We start from the raw sequence: 24,370 nt of genomic DNA, 5'->3' as shown, positions 1-24,370 counted from the left end.
TGACACACAATCAATATACAAGGTTAAAAGGCCCCTCCCTTCCCCCTGCACCTCAGTTCTCCCAAAGTAATAGGTTATTTGGGTGACAGAGAGAAACTCTTCCCGTAGTACTTATATTAAAACATAGGTGGGAAGTAGGCCTGCCGTCCTGGAAGATATCCTAGAAAAACAGTTATCGGTAAGTAACTGTCAATTTTCTCTAGTCATCTTCCATGACGGCATAACCTGAGAGGATGGACAAGGAGTTCAAGGCCTACCTCAGGGCGGGACCACCGCTTGTAGCACCTTCCTTCCAAATGTCATATCCTGGGGCGACAGCAGTTCCAAAAAGGTATCCTGCTTCGCCCATGTGGCTGTGCGACAGATCTGTTCTATCGAGGCCCCAGCTCTCTCTGCCCAAGAGGCCGCCAAGGATCTTGTTGAGTGGGCCTTAAGGTTCCCTGGTACTGGGGAACCGGTCTGCTCATAGGCCAATCTTATTGTCTGCCTAATCCACCTAGCCACAGTAGATTTAGACGCCTGCCCTCCCTTTCTAGGGCCGCTAAATAAAACTAAAAGATGATTCGACTTTCTGTAGTCCTTTACTCTATCTAGATATGTCAATAAACATTTCCTGACATCTAATAAATTAAATTTCCTCTCCTTCTCATTTTTAGGATTATCACAGCAGGAGGGTAAAGTGATCTCCTGAGATCTATTAAACTTAGATGCGACCTTGGGAAGATATAGTGGGTCCTGTCTAAGAACCACTCTATCCTCCAGAATCAACAGAAAAGGCTCCTTAACTGACAGGGCCTGTAGGTCGCTCACCCTTCTGGCCGTGGTTATGGCCAACAGAAACGCTAACTTAAGAGTCAAAAAAACTGAAATCTCTTGCGCTGGTTCAAAGGGCGCTTTCGTCAGCGCCTCCAAAACCAGAGATAAATTCCATGGAGGAAATACATTCATTCTGACAGGGGTTACCCTCTCCCTTTCCAGAAGAAATCTCTTAATCAGAGGTTCTAGTGCGAGCCTCTGATCCAAAAATACAGATAACACTGCTATCTGTACTCTCAAGGTGTTCGGGGAAATCCCCTGATCCACCCCTGCTTGCAAAAATTCCAGTACCACTGGTACTGAATGATAAGACACCTCCTTATCACGGCACCACTGTGAAAAGCAATTCCACACCTTGGAGTAGATCCTCCTGGTGACCAGCTTCCTGCTGCCCAAGAGGGTCTCAATTACCCTATCAGAGCACCCCTTACCCCTAAGGATCTCCTCCTCAAGAACCATGCCGTCAGTTTGAGGAATCCCGGGTCGGGGTGGGGGACTGGCCCCTGTAGGAGAAGATCTTGTCTGATTGGAAGACGGAGCGGAGGAGAAATTGACCACTTTTTCAGAGTGGCAAACCAGGTCCTTTTTGGCCACCATGGGGCTATAAGGATCAGTCCGCAATCTGAGCGGGCCAATTTTTGTAAGACCCGTGGTATTAAGACTAGTGGGGGAAAAGCGTTTGCTAGATGGAAGTCCCAGTCCTGAGACAGAGCGTCCACTCCCTGGGATCCCCTTCTCTGTTGAGAGAGAAAAAACTATCCACTTTTTTGTTCCCTCTGTGGGCAAAAAGATCTATATCCGGAGTCCCGAACCTCTGACTTATCTGGAGAAAAACCTCCTGATTTAACTCCCATTCCCCTTGAAGGATGGGTTGCCGGCTTAAAAAGTCTGCCACCACATTGGCGGTTCCTCTTATGTGAACCGCCGATATGGACTGAAGATTCTCTTCGGCCCAGTTTAAGTTGTTCAGGACTAGACTCAGTAGTTTCCTGGATCTGGTGCCCCCCTGACGATTCAAGGAAGAGACCGTTGTCACATTGTCTGACAGGACTTGGATCTCTAAGCCCTGAATCCTGTCTCCAAAGGATACTAACGCCTGGCCAACCACCAAGAGTTCCCTGTGGTTGGAGGATGCCCCTGCCTGAGAAGGCGTCCAGGCCCCCTGTGCCTGGATGTCCCCCAGGTGAGCGCCCCAACCCCAAGCGATTGCATCGGTAGTGATTCTTGTGGGATTCCACTGGTCCCAGGGTAGGCCCACCCTGAGCTTGTCCTGATCCAGCCACCAATCTAGGGAGGTCCTTACTCTTGTTGGAATAGACACCCTTGCATCCAATGACTCTCTCATTTTGTCCCAGGAGGACAAAAGGAAGAACTGCAGCTCCCTGGAGTGGAGCTGAGTCCAAGGAACCGCTGGAATACACAAGGTCATTAGACCTAGGACCCTCATGATATGCCTGCGAGAGCACTCCCTGATTTCTTTTAAAGAGGATACTGCTGTAACCACCTTTAACCGTTTTTCCTCTGGAAGAAACAGTTTCTGAACCTCTGTATCCACCAGATATCCCAGGAACACTTTTATTTGGGACGGTACCAGAGAAGATTTATCTCTGTTTACTATCCAGCCCAAGGACTCCAGAGTGAAAATCACTCTGCCTACGTCTATCTCCACCTGCTCTAGGGATTGCCCGTATACCAAAAGGTCGTCTAGGTAGGGTATAAGGGACACCCCCTGTAGGTGTAGGTAAGCTACAACCTCCCAAAGTGTCACGTGTGTATTCCCTTAAGTGAAATATGTATGGCAGTTATTACCACTCCTGTGGGTTAAAATGAGTGGTGATTTAAACATAAGAAGCATAATGAGTGCAATAAATCGCATCCAAGGTGTCTAGTGCTATATTCCCTCAAAAGGAAAAAACAGTGTTAACCACTGCTAAGAGCATGAAGTGGTCTATGTCTAAACACTAGAAAACACAAAGTTGCAATAAATACATCACACGTGACATGCAAAAAATTCTAAAGTGTCTAGTGCTAAATAAATAAATGTTAAAATATTGCTCTACAAACGTTGCAAATAACAAAGTGACAAGTGCCCTATAAAGAGGTCACTCTAAAAAGTACTAAACACACGTGCCATACAAATGGTTCTATGATAATAAACAGTTCATATGGGTATGTGCCCGGTGCACTATAAGTGAAAAAAGGCGTCCGTTGTGGGATTCCTCAAAGCACACAACAGGTGTTAATCCAGTGCTGGTGTCTCACGTTGTGATTGTGCAGAGACTCACCAGCTGTATATCCCCTGCAGGGGTAACGAGTAGTCACAGTATGTGCCACTGTGCAGCAGTACTTGGCAAGACCAGGACCAGGATGATATCATAAGAAAGGATTCCATAGTGTGAAACCATTTAAAACCACTATTTATTAGGTCAGATAAAAAGGGTACTCACATTGTAATGGAAAAAATGAGCGGTGTACAATGCTTACAAAGATGTTCCTAAGCGTCAGCTTTGCAGGGAGATGTCAGCAAGGCGTTCAATCAAAGGCCACGCGCTTAGGAACATCTTTGTAAGCATTGTACACCGCTCATTTTTTCCATTACAATGTGAGTACCCTTTTTATCTGACCTAATAAATAGTGGTTTTAAACGGTTTCACACTATGGAATCCTTTCTTCTTATGTCCTTATGATATCATCCTGGTCCTGGTCTTGCCAAGTACTGCTGCACAGTGGCACAAACTGTGACTACTCGTTACCCCTGCAGGGGATATACAGCTGGTGAGTCTCTGCACAATCACAACGCGAGACACCAGCACTGGATTAACACCTGTTGTGTGCTTTGAGGAATCCCACAACGGACGCCTTTTTTCACTTATAGTGCACCGGGCACATACCCATATGAACTGTTTATTATCATAGAACCATTTGCATGGCATGTGTGTTTAGTACTTTTTAGAGTGACCTCTTTATAGGGCACTTGTCACTTTGTTATTTGCAACGTTTGTAGAGCAATATTTTAACATTTATTTATTTAGCACTAGACACGTTAGAATTTTTTGCATGTCACGTGTGATGTATTTATTGCAACTTTGTGTTTTCTAGTGTTTAGACATAGACCACTTCATGCTCTTAGCAGTGGTTAACACTGTTTTTTCCTTTTGAGGGAATATAGCACTAGACACCTTGGATGCGATTTATTGCACTCATTATGCTTCTTATGTTTAAATCACCAGTCATTTTAACCCACAGGAGTGGTAAAATCTGCCATACATATTTCACTTAAGGGAATACACACATGACACTTTGGATAAAATTGTATATATGCAGACATTTCTTTTACAACTTTGGGACAGCGCCACACTCACACACTTTTTTTTTTTCACTTTTTCCGCTCATTCCACCCCCTGTGGAGTCAGCGCATGTGAGGGCAGCAGTCTATCAATTTAGGAATATACTTCCCACCTAGGCTTCTAATTACACCCATTAGCGCGGACTCCCTATTTCTTCTGTTACAAGCTACAACCTCCGCCAGGACCTTTGTGAAGATCCTTGGGCTTGCAGCTAATCCAAAGGGAAGAGCTCGGAATTGCCAATGCTGAATCCCTTCGCTCGTAAGGACTGCGAATCTCAGCAGGGACTGGTGTTCCCTGGTGATCGGGATATGAAGGTAAGCATCCCTTAGATCTATCGTGGCTAAGAACGCACCCCTTAATAGATGCCTGCGCACCGTGTATAAACTCTCCATCCGGAAGCTCTTTTGTCGCAAAAACCTGTTCAACTTCCTGAGATTTAATATCAGGCAAAATTTCCCTGACGGTTTTTGAACGACAAATACATGGGAGTAAAACCCTTGGTAAAGCTCTTCCGGTGGAACGGGGATGATCACCTCCTGGAACACCAATCCCTGCAAGCTGTCCAACAGCCCTGCAGCTTTTGAAGTTTCCTTGGGGAGACGGGTCAGAAAAAAGTTTTGAGGGGGAGGGGAGAGAAGCTCCAAACGATATCCCTCTGTTACAATCTGCAAGATATAGGGTCTTTCGGAGATTCTCTTCCACTGAGGGACAAAGTGGGATACTCTCCTCCCTACCCTGATGCTGGCGTCACTTAGACTGCTTGGTGGTGTCTTTAGGTCCAGAAAAGAGCAGACTACCTTTTTGTGCGCTCTTTCCCTTTCCCCACCTCCTATTCGCATCCTTTTTTCCTTTGAATTGACCCTGGTTAACGGAGGGATGAAAAAACTTCCTGCCCCTTGCTCCTTTAGCTTTGACCGGGAACTTTTTTCCCTTTTCTGCTGACCTTGACAGCACCTGATCCAGGTCGGGTCCAAAGAGTTGTGAACCTTCAAAGGGCAAACCACATAGCCTTGATCTAGACATATGGTCCCCTTCCCATGATTTGACCCAGACTGCCCTTCTTGCGGAGTTAAGGAGGGCCGCAGATTTGGCTGTGTTCCTGACAGACTCCACAGCCGCATCTGCCAAATATGCCACAGCCTTACCTATTATTTCTAACGAGTCTGTGATTTCTTTGGAATCACTGCCTTTAGAAACATGATTAGAAAGTCTGCCTAACCATGCGTCCACGTTTCTTGCCACGCATGCTGATGCCAAAGCAGGAGCCATGGCAGCCCCATTGGAATCCCATGCTCTGCGCAAATGCGCCTCCGCCCTTCTGTCCATTTGGTCTTTTAGGTTCCCTGAATCCTCAAAAGACAAGTCAGATTTTTTAGAAACCTGCGACCACACCAAGATCGGTGTGATAAAATGCTTCCCCAATTTCCCAATGGCGCTGTTTACATCCGGCGAAATCTAAGTCATAAAATGTAGCTTCCGGTTTCTTAGGCCATAGAGATGTTTGGAGCCACTCTGGTCTCTGATCAGCTTTATGGTCAGCTGGCTGAATCACCGGCTGCATTCTCAGGTTCCCTGTTGAGACAGGAGAGCCAGAGAAAAACACGGAAGACGGTGGGGGGGGGCATTCCCTCCCACTGCTTGTAAAAGCAGTCTAGAGGCTAATTAGCCGCTAGGATTGCTTTTACATGAAAGCCGACCGCTGACTGAAAAGAATGATACCAAGATGATACCTAAACCTGCAGGCATCATTCTGGTATAACCACTCAAAGTCGTGAATGGCGTACCTGAAGACAAAAAATTGGTTAACAATAAAGCACAGTAAACGGTAAAGTATAAAAAATTGCATACCTGAAAAGCAAACATGATAAAACATAATAACAATAAAACATTGCAGAATAGAATACAGTAAAAAAGAGCAGAACAATAGAGAGAGAATAGGGAGAGAGAGAACAATAAAACGACAACTATTTTTTTTTATTTTATATTTTTGTTTGTGTTTTTTTTTTTTTGTACACTTTTTTTTGTAACTGTAACTTTTATAACTGTAACCAGTTCCAGATTCGGGTCTCTCAAAATGCGATGGCATCTTGGGAGACCATGTGAAATGGCGTCTAGTCTGTGGAATGCTGTACCCTACGCTAATACTCAACTAGTGTATGGTAGCGTTCAAAACATTCACCAATGCAAAGACCAGGATTGTCAGGACAGGAGGCACAATAATAGCGGGTGTCATGCCTATATCCGCGCTTGCTGCAGACACATCATCTTTTTTGGGGGGGTTCGTTGGGTAGGGGTACTCGGGAGGACATAAAGAAAATGCCTCTCATGCAGCCGACTGCATTTGGTTGGGGATGTGAATGGGGGAAGTACGGGCACTGCAGAAGTAATGGGTTCCCAATTAGGATTGGCGAATGCAGCAGGAAGGGCATTATGGGCACGACGGGCCTGTGTTTGTCTTTTTGGTGGCAGCGGGACACTACTTGTGCTTGCCACTTCACCAGCTTGAACTGCACTTATGGGACTCGCCACGTCACCAAGTGTTACTGCAGTGCTGGTTTGACTACGACCGAGGTGTACTAGGCCGCTGGTGCTTGCCAGTTCACCAAAACGCTACCAAAAAAACTGTTAGCGATCACAGGGATCAAGCCTGACTCTGCGAACGCTGCAGTTATGCATTTAGTGTTTTGTAAGTGTCAGTGATGTGAAAGTCTGGAATCAATGATTGTTTTTGAACCCTATGCCCTAGGCTTGTTTAAACTGATTTTTGTACATTTAACTTCATTTTAGATAAATTTCTTCTAAGTCTCCACACCCCTGAAGGACTAGACATACATATCGAAACGCATTGGGTGTAAGGAGAATTTGCTACATGCTTTTTATAGCATTATATATGTATTGTATGGACTAATTAATGTCTCGTTGCAACTGTTTTTAATGTATTTTCAATAAAATTTATGTAGTTTTTTTTATATACTCTCGTATACTGCCTTACTATTTTGAGTGCCTTAAAAGTCCACTTAGGGGAATCTTTTCGTACTTCTTGATACAATTATCGGATGTGGCACTCCCTCCCTTCTACATAGGTTGCCTTTCCATCCTTCTTTTGTCAACTTTTTGGTAAAGGGTTTTCTCGGAGGGGTTTCATACGGGGTTTTTCTCCTTGCCGTCAGATAGTTTTAAATAAAGTAAGTAATAGATGCGCAACCAAAAATGGGAGAAGGGCTAATGTGTACAAAAGACACAAAAAAGTGAAATATGTGCACCTTGATGATCAAATTGAAGCGAATAAAATATAATAAAAATGTTGTGAATGTCCGGATGAATCTCAAATTCTATCTGCATACATAAATTAACATAAATAAAGCTGTGCTGAAACAAAAAAGGAAAAAGGGGAAGCTCAGTGGTAGCAAAAACACAAAGAGAAGTCCATGGTGCATTCAATACAGTTCATATGGAAATAGATTATTACGGTGAAGAGCCCCAATAAATCCTTTTCTGCAAATGGTCCCACAGGATAGTCAAAGAATGAAAAAAAGGGGAGGCCGGGTGGCCGCTTACCAGAACTGTAGGACCCCTATTACGGAGGTTTAATAGGTACAGACAGGAGGGAACAGTCAGTCACGGGCGGCAACTTCAAACGTCCGTCCGGATCCTCTCATCCACCGGTATAACCAGACTCAAATATGTTCCATGGGACCCACGTTCCGCAAGTGGAAATACGGGCTTCCAAGGGGTAAGTCAAAGGAACAAAAAGGAGGGCTTCATGGTGCAGTAAATTTTAAAAAGTTTTCTTTTATTGTGACACTGCACACAAACATAGAAAAAAGCAGGCTAGCCTCCTTTCCTTGTGGATGCCTGAAAAGCAGTGTCGGGTGGAGCTAGAGGATTAGACATCACCGCGCATCAGCCGGCTGGCGTAAGCTGCGGCTGGGTTTCTTTTGCTCTGAAGTGCCTGGTTTTTTCTATGTTTGTGTGCAGTGTCACAATAAAAGAAAACTTTTTAAAATTTACTGCACCATGAAGCCTTCCTTTTTGTTCCTTTGACTTACCCCTTGGAAGCCCGTATTTCCACTTGCGGAACGTGGGTCCCATGGAACATATTTGAGTCCTTATGAACTGTATTGAATCCATCATGAACTTCTCTTTGTGTTTTTGCTAGCACTGAGCTTCCCCTTTTTCCTTTTTTGTTTCAGCACAGCTTTATTTATGTTATTATATGTATGCGGATAGAATTTATTTGAGATTCATCCGGACATTCACAACATTTTTATTTTATTTTGTTTGCTTCAATTTGATCATCAAGGTGAACATATTTCACTTTTTTGTCTTTTTTGTGTCTTTTGTACACATTAGCCCTTCTCCCATTTTTGGTTGCGCATCTATTACTTACTTTATTTATATTTACAAAACTGAATATTCCAGTTTTCTTTTAGATTGCAGCACCATCGCATATATATTTTCTAAATATTTATTGCATATTTTTATATATTGATTTTTCATTTCTGCACCTATTGGGGTAGTGCGGATTATCACATTACACATTCCACGTCAGATAGTTTTGAATACCCAAATCTCAGGTCTTCTTCCATAGACACGGAAGCGGTGGATCTGTTACTGCAATCAGAACTTGAGAAGTGCTTCATCATCGGGCCATTTACCGCACCACCATTCTGGGTTTGGAGGGTCAACCCCCTGGGGCTTGTTAGAGGGAAGTTTTCCAATAAACCACGTTTAATCTATGACTTGTCTGCCCCTCATTGTTCACACACACAGCTAGCCTCAACTCTTTGATTCCTTCGGAAGAATTTTCTCTCAAATATGCTTTGGTCTATCAGGCGATTCAGTTTATCATCAGGGTGGGCATAGGCGCCTGGTTGTCCAAAGCAGACATTGTGGACGCTTTTAAGCTTCTGCCAATTCTGCCGTCACTCTGGCAGTGGCATGGTATCAGGTGGAAGGGAGGTTACGATTTTGTCACCAAACTTACTTTTGGGTTTAAAAGTAGCCCTTGGTTGTTCGACTCATTTTCCCAGGCCCTTAGCTGGATCCTCACTCACAGGGAAAATTGTCATATGGTGATTCATTATTTAGATGATTTTCTCCTCATTGAAAGTTGTGATCAGGTCCCCATCGACCTTCAGAAGCTCACTTCAGTTTTTTCAGCTCTCAACATCCCGCTAGCAGTCAAAAAAATGGAAGGTCCTGTTACTAGACTCACGTTCCTGGGTATCACGCTTGATACTCAGTCCATGCAGGCCAATCTTCCTACAGACAAGCTAGTTAGGATCAGCGATCGCATTCATGCCTTTACAGTCTCCCAAGTCTGTACCAGGGTTAAGTTACAGTCACTGCTGGGCATGTTAAATTTTGCAATGAGAAGTATTCCCCAGGGGAGGGCTTTCATTTCCAGGTTGTTATTATTACCTTCAGCCTCTAGCTCGGATTCTCTGGTTATTCTGGATCCTTACGCTCTACCTGATCTACTGATGTGGGATGAGTTCCTCCAGCATTGGAATGGGGTCACCATGTTTATCCCCGCAGTGTCCAGTTTTTCCCCTCAAGTGTCCACAGATGCAGCGGCCAACAAAGGCTATGCAGCCATTTTTGGCTCACACTGGCTGGCAGGGTCTTGGTCTGATGAGGTCTTGGCAATTCCTCGGTTTACGGAGACATCGGCGATGTTTGAAATTTATCCCATAGTGGTAGCGGCTCAGGTGTGGGGGCATTTATGGGCGGGACAGACGGTGTTTTTTTCCACAAATAACCAGGCGACCTCTGAAATCATCATCAATGGCAGATCTAAGTCCTTGCTGATCATGGGTTTTGTGCGTAGGCTTGTTTAGCTGTCCCTCCATTTCAATTTTCACTTACACTGTAGGTTCATCAATGGTGCAAATAATGTAGCGGCTGATGCTCTGTCCCGGTTTAATTTCCCACGGTTTTTCCAGCAGGTCCCAGACGCAAATGCCTGCGCCACGCCTTCTCCACGGTTCCAGCAATTCGTGATGGATTAGATTCCCATTGGGCTGACATGGCAGCCTTGATTGATAAGTCGTTATCTTTGAATACTAGGAAGGCTTATGACACTGCTTGGAATGTTTTCCAGGCTTTCCGGTCGAGGTTTCCTATTCCTGACCATTACGACATCCAGTACCTACTAGTAGGGATGAGCTTCGTGTTCGAGTCGAACCCATGTTCGACTCGAACATCGTCTGTTTGGTCGTTCGCCGCATTGCGAACGATATGGGCCGTTCGCGTCAAATTCGATTGGCGCGTCACGGCCCATAATTCACTGCGGCATCGCAGTGCATTGCTGGCTGATGATTGGCCAAGCATGCACTATGGCCAATCACAGCGCCGTCTGTACAGAGAGCTGTAATTGGCCAAAGCCAGGGTGGCTTTGGCCAACTATGGCTCAGGGTGTTTAGTACATGCCCCACACCATATAAGGCCACCTGCACGTTGGCCCTGTGTAGTGTGTTCCGGTGTCTTGCCGAATAAGTTCCTTTGGCGGATAAGTTCCCCCCCTGTACTGCACAGGCGCAGCGCCTGCGCAGTACCAACTAGTAACAGCCGCCGGAGATAGCCGAAGCTCAAAATCCACAATCAGCTGTACACGGCGCCTGCGCTCTGGGTCCAGGTTCCTTCCCTACCATCCAAGTGGACCTAGAGGGGGAATCTGAAAGAGCCGAGCGCAGCGAGGCCGTGCCCGAAGCGTGGCGAGCAAAGCGTGGCGAGCGAAGCGAGCCGTGTACAGCTGATTTGGACCTATTCCCCTTCGGCTATTTCCGCCGGATCCTACTGCGCAGGCGCAGCGCCTGCGCAGTAGAGGGGGTCCTTATCCGCCGAGTGGAACTTTCTCGGCAGAACACCGGCGTTGAGAGACAGAGACAGAGACAGAGAGACAGTGTCATTTGATTTAAGTTAGATAGATTAGGCAGGACAGTCAGTCAGTTAGCTGCACTTACAGTGTATTGTGTGTATATATATATATATATATATATATATATATATATGCATCCCAGGTGTTATATATATATATATATATATATATATATATATATATACACTGTATTCAGTTTAGCTAGATCTGTTCGTGTTATCATCTTCCTACTGACAGGCAGGCAGGTGTTGTTACAGTATTTATAGCTACCTGAAGTAAATTGCTGATGTTCTTCGGATCCTATTAGTACCACAGTCAGACAGCTACAGTATTTACAGTTAGTGTAGTACGTCCTCCTCACAGTGTTCAGCTAAAGCTACCTGTAGAAGGTTGGTGGTGTTTTCCTGATCCTATCACTACCGCAGGCAGCTACATTGTTTAAACGTTAGTGTAGTGCGTCCTCTGCACAGTGTTCAGCTAAAGCTACCTGTAGAAGATTGGTGGTGTTTTTCTGATCCTATCACTACCGCAGGCAGCTACATTATTTACACGTTAGTGTAGTGTGACCTCTGCACAGTGTTCAGCTAAAGCTACCTGTAGAAGATTGGTGGTGTTTTTCTGATCCTATCACTACCGCAGGCAGCTACATTATTTACAAGTTAGTGTAGTGCGTCCTCTGCACAGTGTTCAGCTAAAGCTACAAGTTAGTGTAGTGCAACCTCTGCACAGTGTTCAGCTAAAGCTACCTGTAGAAGATTGGTGGTGTTCTCATACTAATAATACTACAGGCAGGCAGCTTGATTTTGCTAGCTGCAGTATTAGTATATATATATATATATATATATATATATATATATATATATATATATATCTCCCAGCTTAGTGCAGCTACATCTCACTGCAGGCCATTAGTATGTCTGGAAGGCCAACAAGGAGAGGCAGACAGTCACAAGCCAATAAAAGAGGGCAAGCAGGCTCTGTGTCTAGAGGCAACAGTGCTGGTCATGGACACGGTGCATCCTCATCAGCCCGTGGCCGTGGGACACGCTTGGCCTTTTTTTCGGCAGCTGGCCGTATTGAGCCGCAACATGTGGAAGACTTGGTCGAGTGGATGACCAAGCCGTCCTCATCCTCCTCATTCTTTCTCACCCATGCTCAGGGTACTTTGTCTGGCAAAGCAGCTGCCAACCCGGCCTCTTCCCTCGGCTCAATGGAATCAGTCACTCCTTCCCTAGCCCCACTATGTCCTCCTGAGGAGTCCCCCAAACTGTTTGACCACAGTGTTGGGTACATGCTCCAGGAGGATGTCCAGCGTTTTGAAAGCTCTGATGATGGTACTCAGCTAGAGGAAGGCAGTAACGTGAGCCCAGACAGAGGGGGTGCCCAAGAAGGACAGCAATCTGGCAGTCATTTTGCCCCTGCTGCAGCATACTGCCTGGTTTGCTCCAGTGATGAGGAGGGAGGGGATGATGAGGTCACTGACTCCACGTGGGTGCCTGATAGGAGAGAGGAGGAGGAGGCACATCACCAACGAGGCAGGATGCCCTTCAGGGTCCAGCTTAAGGGCAGCACACTGACTGCATCACACCCCAAAGCTCCACATGTGCAGGGCGCTGCTGTCTCTGCGCATTATTCCAAAAGTTCTTTGGTGTGGGCCTTTTTTGAGACGAGTGCATCAGATCGCAATGCTGCTATTTGCAACATATGTCTCAAGCGTATCTCACGTGGCCAAAACATCTCCCGCTTGGGCACCACATGCTTGACCAGACAAATGTTGACCTGCCATGCAGTTTGTTGGCAAGCGTACCTAAAAGACCCACACCAAAGAACAAAGAGGACCTCTCCTTGCTCCTCATCAGCTGAGATCTCCAACCCCACTATACCTTCAGTTCTCTCTGATACCTGTATTGAGAGGAATGAAGGTGTAGAATTAGGTGTGTCACAGCCAAGTACTTGTGGGCAATCTATCGGCACACCAACGTCAGATTGTACAAGGCAAATTTCCCTGCCCCAGCTGCTGCACCGCCGAAAGAAGTTCGCTCCCAGCCATCCACATGCCCAGCGGTTGAATGCTAGCTTGGCAAAATTGCTAGCACTTCAACTGCTACCTTTTCAGTTGGTAGACTCTGCCCCCTTCCGTGCGTTTGTGGAATGTGCGGTTCCTCAGTGGCAGGTACCCAAACGCCACTTTTTCTCACGGAAGGCGATTCCGGCTCTCTACCGGCATGTGGAAGGCAATGTCCATGCCTCGCTGGACAGGGCGGTCAGCGGTAAGGTGCATATTACCACTGACTCATGGTCCAGCAGGCTAGGACAGGGACGTTACCAAAGTTTCATGGCACATTGGGTGACTCTGCTGGCAGCTGGGAAGGATGCAGGACAAGGTGCAGTAGTGTTGGAGGTTGTTCCGCCACCACACCTCCAAAATGCTACTACTAGTGATTCTGACACACCTCTCTCCTCCACCTCCTCCTCTTCTTCCTCCATGGCCTCTTCCTGTGCTTTGTCCGTAGGCGTAAGCTCCGTAGGCGTTCAAGGGGCTACGCAAGTACGCAGGCCAAAAGATGCCATGCGGTGCTTGAGCTGGTGTGCTTCGGGGACAGGAGCCACACTGGGGCAGAGGTTCTGTCAGCTCTGCAGGGGCAGGTTCAGAGGTGGTTGACGCCATGCCAACTTAAGACAGGAATGGTGGTTTGCAACAATGGCACCAACCTCCTCTCCGCCCTCCGACAGGGACAAATGACCCATGTGCCCTGTTTGGCTCACGTCCTTAACTTGGTGGTGCAGCGGTTCTTGGGCAGGTACCCGGGCTTACAGGATGTCCTGAGGCAGGCCAGGAAAGTGTGTGTGCATTTCCGCCGGTCATATAATGCCAGTGCTCGGCTGGCAGACCTCCAAGAGGTATTTAACCTGCCCAAGAACGGTCTAATCTGTGACATGCCCACCAGGTGGAACTCAACGTTGGCCATGCTGCAGCGGCTGCACACACAGCAGAGGGCCATCAATGAGTTCCTGTGCGACTATGGCACCAGGACAGGGTCAGGGGAGCTTGGTTTTTTCCCCCACGCCAGTGGGCCATGATCAGGGATGCATGCACTGTCCAGTCACCATTTGAGGAGGCCACGAGGATGGTAAACAGTTGGACTTCCTTAGCCCCCTTAAAGGCCCACTTTATCCAGACAGTGTTCCTGCGTGCCCACCGATCACACAGGAAGAGGAGGAGGAGGAGGAATGTGTTAGCATGGAGGTGGAGCCTGGCACTCAGCATCAGCCTTCAAGGGATCATTTACAGTCCCAAGAAACCCATGGACTTGTACGTGGCTGGGAGGAGGTGGCTGCGGATCAGGTCGTCCTTAGTGACCCAGAGGACTCCGGACCGAATGCCTCAGCAAACCTACGCTGTATGGCCTCCCTGATCCTGCAAAGCCTGCGGAAGGATCCTCGTATTTGTGGTTTCAAGGAGAGGGATCGTTACTGGCTGGCAACCCTCCTTGATCCACGTTACAAGGGTAAGGTTGCGGACCTTATCTTGCCGTCGCAGAGGGAGCAGAGGATGAAACATCTTTGGGAGGCCTTGCATAAAGGTGTGTGCAACGCGTTCCCAGAGACTGGGAGGTTACAAACTCCTGTTCCTAGACAACGTGTTGCTGAGGCTTCGGTCAGTCAAAGAAGGAGCGGTGGAGAAGGTGGCCGTCTGACCGATGCGTTCAGACAATTTTTTAGTCCGCTGCCCCAAGGTATGATCGGTTCCAGCAATCATCGTCAGCATCTGTTTTACATGGTGCAGGAATACCTAGGGGCAAGATCTGACTTGGACACCTTCCCCAACAAAAATCCTCTGGGTTACTGGGTCTTGAGGATGGATCACTGGACAGAGCTTGCACAGTATGCAATTGAGCTACTGGCCTGTCCTGCATCCAGCGTTCTTTCGGAACGCACATTCAGTGCTGCTGGAGGCTTTGTAACCGATCACAGGATGCGCCTGTCCACCGACTCGATCGATCGACTGACCTTCATAAAAATGAATCACCACCAGATACCAAGCACTTGATGCTGATGTAACCGAATAATTTTTTTTGAAATGTCAGATCCCTTCAAGACTGCCTATACTGATGCTGAGTGGCTATCCTGTTATGCTGAGTGACTATCCTCTTCATCCTCAATGATCATGCTGACAGCTTGTAAGAACATTTTTGGTTCTGGGCCCAATTTTTCAGCCCCTGTTTAACAGGGGCGTGTAATTACAATTTTTGATGCTATATTTTGCAGGAGGGCTCATTCCTGAGCTCCAACTAGAGTATCCATGAGAGGCTGCAGTGTTGTGGCACCAGAACCAGTGCCTAAGGCCCAATTTTTCTGGCCCTGTTCAACAGGGCCATGTAATTACAAATCTTGATCTAATATTTCACAGCAGGGCCCTGTGAGGGCTTACAGTGTTGTGGCAACACCAACACCTAAGGCCCAAATTTCTGCAGAGTATATAGGGCAGGCCCCTACTTTCAAACATCCAACTTACAAATGACTCCTACTTGCAAACGGAAGGAGACAACAGGAAGTGAGATGAAATCTACCCCTAGGAAGGGAAATTCTCTCCGGTAAGAGTTAATATGGGAAAAACGTGTCTCCTCTCCACTGATGCTTTATCAACAATCCTTGTTTCACTAAAAACCCCAAATTTTCAAAAAACATTTGTCATTGGGACAGAAAATTAGGTGAAATCTTCTGAAGAGGAGCACAGACAGCAAAACAAATGTCACAGGGGTGATAACCCTTCCCTATGTTTTCCAAAAAGATTAAAAATAGATTTTTTGGCTGGAGCTACACTTTAAAAATGTACCAGTTCAAAATTACAAACAGATTCTACTTAACAACAAACCTACAGTCCCTATCTTGTTTGCACCGCCTGTATACTGCTGTTCAGAGTATATAGGGCCTGGGGGCCCCACGCCTTTCCTTTTCTAATTTGGGTGCGGGGTTCCCCTTAATATCCATACAAGACCCAAAGCGGCTGGTAATGGGCTGTGGTGGGGGGGTACCCATGCCTTTTCTCTCACTGATTTTAATTCATATTGCCAGGACCCGACATTACATTAAAGCCGCAAGCCGTTTTAAATGACTTTTATTCCTTTAAAAATGTCATTTTGTGCAGGGACTGTTCTAAGCATGGGAAACACACGCCCCTTTACAGGCATACTATAGACACCCCCCAGGTACGATATTTAAAGGAATAGTTCACTTTCTTTTTCACTTTAAGCATCATTAAAATCACTGCTCCCGAAAAAACGTCCGTTTTTAAAACTTTTTTTTGCACTGATACATGTCCCCTGGGACAGGACCCGGGTCCCCAATCCCTTTTTAAGACAATACCATGCAAATTAGCCTTTAAAATTAGCACTTTTGATTTAGAACGTTCAAGTACCATAGACTTCAATGGGGTTCTAAAGTTCGCACAAATTTTCGGTCCGTTCGCAGGATCTGGTGCGAACCGAACCGGGGGGTGTTCGGCTCATCCCTACCTACTAGCTTTTACTGCTTTTTGCCACTCCCAACTCAAATTGGCCCATGGTACCATCAGGACGTTTCTGGCTGGGATTCAGCATTTCATGTTTTTGGAAGACCCCAATAGGCATTCTATATTTTCTGCGCACCCTATTAAAGCCATCCTCAAAGGGATCCAGAAGAGTAGCCCTCCTGCCGTGGTCAGCAGACTTCCCATCTCAGTTAATATTTTTTGTGACATGTCTGACATGCTCACGAGTTCTCCTTTTGGGTTGTTGCCCAGCTTGGTGCTCAAGACAACGCTATATCTGGCCTTTTACATTTTTTGAGGCCAGAGGAGTTTACAGTTTCTGGCCCAGGGTCTCTCATACTTTTGATCAATCAACTGGTTAGACACCCCGGCCACTTCTGTTTACATCTGCATGCTTGCAAGACGCAGCAAACGGGAGTCGGGTTTCCACATCGCACCCGACTCGCACGGCAGTTCACAATGTCATATGTGAACTGCTGGGGAGTGTCATACAATGTAAACGACACACCCATTTCAGCTCGCATATCGCACTGCGAACTGACAGTTCGGACATGAATCAGATCGTATAGGTGTGAACACTCATGCGATCCGATTCTGGTGCAGACCAAAAAAAAAGGGTCCTGTGCATGTTTCGTCTGAAAGTGATGTGATTTCAGCCATACAGTTTGTCAGTGGACGGTGTCAGTGGGGTAGTGGTCGGTGTCAGTGGACGGTTTCAGTGGGGTAGTGGTCGGTGTCAGTGGGGTAGTGGTCAGTGTCAGTGGACGGTGTTAGTGGTCGGTGTCAGTGGGGGTAGTGGTCGGTGTCAGTGGACGGTGTCAGTGGGGTAGTGGTCCTGTCAGTGCTCGATGTCAGTGGGGTAGTGGACGTGCCAGTGGGGTAGTGGTCGGTGTCAGTGGATGGTGTCAGTGGGGTAGTGGACAGTGTCAGTGGGGTAGTGGACGGTGTCAGTGGGGTAGTGGTCGGTGTCAGTGGACGGTGTCAGTGGGGTAGTGGTCATGTCAGTGGACGGTGTCAGTGGGGTAGTGGTCAGTGTCAGTGGACGGTGTCAGTGGGGTAGTGGTCGGTGTCAGTGGATGGTGTCAGTGGGGTAGTGGTCAGTGTCAGTGGACGGTGTCAGTGGGGTAGTGGTCGGTGTCAGTAGGGTAGTGGTCGGTGTCAGTGGACAGTGTCAGTGGTCAGCAGTCAGTGGGGTAGTGGTCTGTGTCAGTGGTCGTGTCAGTGTGAGTGGTCATGTCAGTGGTCGTGTCAGTGGTCATGTCAGTGGGGTAGTGGTCGGTGTCAGTGGACGGTGTCAGTGGATGGTGTCAGTAGGGTAGTGGTCAGTGTCAGTGGACGGTGTCAGTAGGGTAGTGGTCGGTGTCAGTGGATGGTGTCAGTGGTCGGTGTCAGTGGTCAGTGGGGTAGTGGTTGTGTCAGTGGATGGTGTCAGTGGACGGTGTCAGTGGGGTAGTGGTCGGTGTCAGTGGGGTAGTGGTCAGTGTCAGTGGTCGGTGTCAGTGGGGTAGTGGTCGGTGTCAGTGGGGTGGTGGTCGGTGTCAGTGGGGTGGTGGTCGGTGTCAGTGGGGTAGTGGTCGGTGTCAGTGGATGGTGTCAGTGGGGTAGTGGTTGTGTCAGTGGGGTAGTGGTCAATGTCAGTGGGGTAGTGGTCGGTGTCAGTGGTCAGTGTCAGTGGGGTAGTGGTCAGTGTCAGTGGACGGTGTCAGTGGTCAGCGGTCAGTGGGGTAGTGGTCTGTGTCAGTGGTCGTGTCAGTGGACGGGGTCAGTGTGAGTGGTCGTGTCAGTGGTCATGTCAGTAGAGTAGTGGATGGTGTCAGTGGATGGTGTCAGTGGATGGTGTCAGTGGGGTAGTGGTCGGTGTCAGTGGACGGTGTCAGTGGGGTAGTGGTTGTGTCAGTGGGGTAGTGGTCAATGTCAGTGGGGTAGTGGTCGGTGTCAGTGGTCGGTGTCAGTGGGGTAGTGGTCAATGTCAGTGGGGTAGTGGTCGGTGTCAGTGGACGGTGTCAGTGGTCGGTGTCAGTGGGGTAGTGGTCCTGTCTGTGGGGTAGTGGTCGGTGTCAGTGGACGGTGTCAGTGGTCAGTGTCATTGGGGTAGTGGTCGGTGTCAGTGGTTGGTGTCAGTGGGGTAGTTGATGGTGTCAGTGGGGTAGTGGTCGGTGTCAGTGGGGTAGTGGTCGTGTCAGTGGACCTGTCAGTGGTCAGTGTCATTGGGGTAGTGGTTGGTGTCAGTGGGGTACAATGTTAACGACACCCCCATTTCAGCTCGCATACCGCACTGCGAACTGACAGTTCGGACATGAATCAGATCGTATAGGTGTGTACACCCATGCGGTCAGATTCTGGTGCGGACAAAAAAAAGGGTCCTGTGCGTGTTTAGTCCGAATGCGATGCGATTTCAGCCATACAGTTTGTCAGTGGATGGTGTCAGTGGGGTAGTGGTCGGTGTCAGTGGACGGTTTCAGTGGGGTAGTGGTCGTGTTAGTGGGGTAGTGGTCAGTGTCAGTGTACGGTGTCAGTGGTCAGTGTCAGTGGGGGTAGTGGTCGGTGTCAGTGGATGGTGTCAGTGGGGTAGTGGTCGGTGTCAGTGGACCGTGTCAGTGGGGTAGTGGTCGGTGTCAGTGGATGGTGTCAGTGGGGTAGTGGTCGGTGTCAGTGGACGGTGTCAGTGAGGTAGTGGACGGTGTCAGTGGGGTAGTTGTCAGTGGTCAGTGTCAGTGGGGTAGTGGTCGGTGTCAGTGTCAGTGGTCGGTGTCAGTGGACGGTGTCAGTGGGGCAGTGGTCAGTGTCAGTGGATGGTGTCAGTGGGGCAGTGGTCTGTGCCAGTGGACAGTGTCAGTGGGGCAGTGGTCAGTGGGGTAGTGGTCGGTGTTAGTGGTCAGTGTCAGTGGTCATGTCAGTGGGGTAGCGGTCGGTGTCAGTGGACAGTGTCAGTGGACAGTGTCAGTGGTCAGTGGACAGTGTCAGTGGTCAGTGTCAGTGGGGTAGTGGATGGTGTCAGTGGGGAAGTGGTCGGTGTCAGTGGATGGTGTCAGTGGGGTAGTGGTCGGTGTCAGTGGACGGTGTCAGTGGGGTAGTGGACGGTGTGAGTGGGGTAGTGAGCAGTGTCATTGGTCGGTGTCAGTGGGGTAGTGGATGGTGTCAGTGGGGTAGTGGTCGGTGTCAGTGGGGTAGTGGTCGGTGTCAGTGGTCGGTGTCAGTGGTCGGTGTCAGTGGATGGTGTTAGTGGGGTAGTGGTCGATGTCAGTGGTCAGTGTCAGTGGTCAGTGGGGTAGTGGTCGGTGTCAGTGGTCAGTGTCATTGGGGTAGTGGACGGTGTCAGTGGGGTAGTGGTCAGTGTCAGTGGACGTGTCAGTGGACGGTGTAAGTGGGGTAGTGGTCGGTGTCAGTGGGGTAGTGGATAGTGTCAGTGGGGTAGTGGTCGTGTCAGTGGACGTTGTCAGTGGGGTAGTGGTCGTGTCAGTGGACGGTGTCAGTGAGGTAGTGGTCTGTGTCAATCGGGTTCCCACATCGCACCCGAGTCGCACGGCAGTTCACAATGTCATATGCGAACTGCTGGGGAGTGTCATACAATATTAACGACACCCCCATTTCAGCTCCCATACCGCACTGTGAACTGACAGTTCGGACATGAATCAGATCGTATAGGTGTGAACACCCATGCGATCAGATTCTGGTGCGGACCAAAAAAAGGGTCCTGTGCGTGTGTTGGTATGAATGCGATGCGATTTCAGCCATACAGTTTGTCAGTGGATGGTGTCAGTGGGGTAGTGGTCGGTGTCAGTGGACAGTGTCAGTGGGGTAGTGGACAGTGTCAGTGGGGTAGTGGACGGTGTCAGTGGGGTAGTGGACGGTGTCAGTGGGGTAGTGGACGGTGTCAGTGGTCAGTGTCAGTGGGGTAGTGGTCGGTGTCAGTGGACGGTGTCAGTGGGGTAGTGGACGGTGTCAGTGGTCGGTGTCAGTGAGGTAGTGGATGGTGTCAGTGGGGTAGTGGACAGTGTCAGTGGTGTAGTGGTCATGTCAGTGGATGGTGTCAGTAGGGTAGTGGTTAGTGTCAGTGGGGTAGTGGTCGTGTCAGTGGACGTTGTCAGTGGGGTAGTGGTCGTGTCAGTGGACGGTGTCAGTGAGGTAGTGGTCTGTGTCAATCGGGTTCCCACATCGCACCCGAGTCGCACGGCAGTTCACAATGTCATATGCGAACTGCTGGGGAGTGTCATACAATATTAACGACACCCCCATTTCAGCTCCCATACCGCACTGTGAACTGACAGTTCGGACATGAATCAGATCGTATAGGTGTGAACACCCATGCGATCAGATTCTGGTGCGGACCAAAAAAAGGGTCCTGTGCGTGTGTTGGTATGAATGCGATGCGATTTCAGCCATACAGTTTGTCAGTGGATGGTGTCAGTGGGGTAGTGGTCGGTGTCAGTGGACGGTGTCAGTGGGGTAGTGGACGGTGTCAGTGGGGTAGTGGACGGTGTCAGTGGTCAGTGTCAGTGGGGTAGTGGTCGGTGTCAGTGGACGGTGTCAGTGGGGTAGTGGACGGTGTCAGTGGTCGGTGTCAGTGAGGTAGTGGATGGTGTCAGTGGGGTAGTGGACAGTGTCAGTGGTGTAGTGGTCATGTCAGTGGACGGTGTCAGTAGGGTAGTGGTTAGTGTCAGTGGGGTAGTGGTCGGTGTCAGTGGTCGGTGTCAGTGGGGTAGTGGTCGGTGTCAGTGGTCGGTGTCAGTGGGGTAGTGGTCGGTGTCAGGTGTCAGTGGGTAGTGGTCGGTGTCAGTGGTCGGTGTCAGTGGGGTAGTGGTCGGTGTCAGTGGGGTAGTGGTCGGTGTCAGTGGTCGGTGTCAGTGGATGGTGTCAGTGTCAGTGGGGTAGTGGTCGATGTCAGTGGTCAGTGGTCGTGTCTGTGGGGTAGTGGTCGGTGTCAGTGGTCAGTGTCAGTGGTCAGTGTCATTGGGGTAGTGGACGGTGTCAGTGGGGTAGTGGTCAGTGGACGGTGTAAGTGGGGTAGTGGTCGTGTCAGTGGGGTAGTGGATAGTGTCAGTGGGGTAGTGGTCGGTGTCAGTGGATGGTGTCAGTGAGGTAGTGGTCGGTGTCAATCGGGTTCCCACATCGCACCCGAGTCGGGTTCCCACATCACACCCGACTCGCACGGCAGTTCACAATGTCATATGCGAACTGCTGGGGAGTGTCATACAATATTAACGACACCCCCATTTCAGCTCGCATACCGCACTGCGAACTGACAGTTCTGACATGAATCAGATCGTATAGGTGTGTACACCCATGCGATCAGATTCTGGTGCGGACCAAAAAAAAGGGTCCTGTGCGTGTTTAGTATGAATGCGATGCAATTTCAGCCATACAGTTTGTCAGTGGATGGTGTCAGTGGGGTAGTGGTCGGTGTCAGTGGGGTAGTGGACGGTGTCAGTGGGGTAGTTGTCGGTGTCAGTGGTCAGTGTCAGTGGGGTAGTGGTCAGTGTCAATGGACGGTGTCAGTGGGGTAGTGGACGGTGTCAGTGGTCGGTGTCGGTGGGGTAGTGGATGGTGTCAGTGGGGTAGTGGACGGTGTCAGTGGGGTAGTGGACGGTGTCAGTGGGGTAGTGGACGGTGTCAGTGGGGTAGTGGACGGTGTCAGTGGTGTAGTGGTCATGTCAGTGGACGGTGTCAGTGGGGTAGTGGTTAGTGTCAGTGGGGTAGTGGTCGGTGTCAGTGGGGTAGTGGTCGGTGTCAGTGGGGTAGTGGTCGGTGTCAGTGGTCGTGTCAGTGGTGTAGTGGTCGGTGTCAGTGGGGTAATGGATGGTGTCAGTGGTCGTGTCAGTGGTCGGTGTCAGTGGGGTAATGGATGGTGTCAGTGGTGTAGTGGTCGGTGTCAGTGGACGGTGTCAGTGAGGTAGTGGTCATGTTAGTGGATGGTGTCAGTGGGGTAGTGGTCAGTGTCAGTGGATAGTGTCAGTGGACAGTGTCAGTGGACAAGGTCAGTGATCAGTGTCAGTGGGGTAGTGGCCAGTGCCAGTGGGGTAGTGGTCGGTGTCAGTGGACGGTGTCAGTGTCAGTGGACGGTTTCAGTGGTCGTGTCTGTGGTTGTGTCAGTGGGGTAGTGGTCGGTGTCAGTGGTGTAGTGGTCTGTGTCAGTGGATAGTGTCAGTGGTCAGTGTCATGGGTCGGTGTCAGTGGATGGTGTTAGTGGGGTAGTGGTCGGTGTCAGTGGGATAGTGGTCAGTGTCAGTGGATGGTGTCAGTGGGGTAGTGGTCGGTGGGGTAGTGGTCGGTGTCAGTGGACAGTGTCAGTGGTCTTGGGGCTCTGGACCGTGACGGTATGGGGGGGCGGTTGTGGTGTCAGTCGTTTTTTTATTTACAAATTTAATTTTTATCTTTTTTTTTACAATTTTATTTTTATATCTTTATATATTTTTTTATTTCAGCCCTGTTGGGGGCTTTGGTGACATGTCAGGGGTCTAAACCGAGGCCCCTGACATCTCCCATTTGGGACAGAGAAAGGGACAGTGGATACAGATTCCCCAGTCCTTTTCTCTGCATTGAAGATGAATGGAGGAAAGACAGAGGCTTTTCTTCATTCATAAACTGAGCAGAGTAACACACAGGTGACTCTGCTCAGTTATCACAGGACACAGAGCGATCGGTAACAAGCGTTCTGTGTCCCATTCAGAAAAGAAAGGGGCCGGTAATTGACATACCGGCCCCTTTCTTCGTTCTCCATCATGACAGATTCCCCTATGCGCCCCCCTCCCTCCCTCTCGCAGCCCGTGGTAGAGGAGAGGATTGGAGAGGAGAGGGAAGCCGGCTGTGGGAAACGAGGGGGGCGGAGGAGGAAGACAGCAGGGGATGTGGAAGACACAGAGGGGGAGGAGTAAGCTTTCTTCTGCACATGCGCATGAGCACACTCTGCTTCTTCACAGAACGCACTCTGTCACTCCTGCACATGCACTTCAGTCTCCCCTGACACGAGGCTCGACCTTGCAACGCCGGTGTTCTGCCGAGAAAGTTCCGCTCGGCGGATAAGGACCCCCGGCGGAAATAGCCGAAGGGGAATAGGTCCAAATCAGCTGTACACGGCGCCTGTAAGAGGGCCCCTCGCAGGCTCGCTTCGCTCGCCACGCTTCGCTCACCACGCTTCGGGCACGGCCTCGCTTCGCTCGGCTGTTTTAGATTCCCCCTCTAGGTCCACTTGGATGGTGGGGAAGGTACCTGGACCCAGGGCGCAGGCACCGTGTACAGCTGATTGTGGATTTTGAGCTTCGGCTATCTCCGGCGGCTGTTAGTAGTTCGTACTGCGCAGGCGCTGCGCCTGCGCAGTACAGGGGGGAACTTATCCGCCGAGGGAACTTATTCAGCAAGACACCGGCTGGCCAGGGGAGTATAGCGGTGGGGGGAGGAGTCCTCTGATGTCACGACTCCGCCCACCAAGCGCCAGGAGTGAGAAACGTCCACCAATTTGGCGATATTGCGGGACAAATTACAGCTGAGGGGGTGAGTAATGAAACAAATCGATTCAAGCAGGACAAATGTATATCATTATATATTACCTATGTTAATATCTTGCAAATGATGGTAGTGGGTTTACATCCACTTTAAGTAATATCTGATGTGTTCACATAAATAGATATGTACAGTCTGCACATAAAAGAAAATATATCACACTAATTATTTGAAATTTCTTTGGAAACGATATCTAAAAAAAAACAAACACACATACTGCACACACACTACACATACTGCACACACACTACACATACTGCACACACACTACACATACTGCACACATACTACACA

General features: G+C 49.0%; 1 protein-coding gene across 1 annotated transcript in view; it reads right to left on the bottom strand.

The window, feature by feature from the left end:
• The window catches only part of LOC141145617 (NACHT, LRR and PYD domains-containing protein 1a-like), a 361,842-nt gene that overhangs the window by 232,416 nt on the left and 105,056 nt on the right, over positions 1–24,370 (bottom strand). The window lies entirely within an intron of this gene.

The sequence above is a fragment of the Aquarana catesbeiana genome, linkage group LG05 (genome assembly GCF_042186555.1).
Source record: "Aquarana catesbeiana isolate 2022-GZ linkage group LG05, ASM4218655v1, whole genome shotgun sequence".
Taxonomy (NCBI): domain Eukaryota; kingdom Metazoa; phylum Chordata; class Amphibia; order Anura; family Ranidae; genus Aquarana; species Aquarana catesbeiana.
The sequence above is the reverse complement of the archived record's forward strand: the minus strand, read 5'-3'. Positions and strand labels throughout refer to the sequence as shown.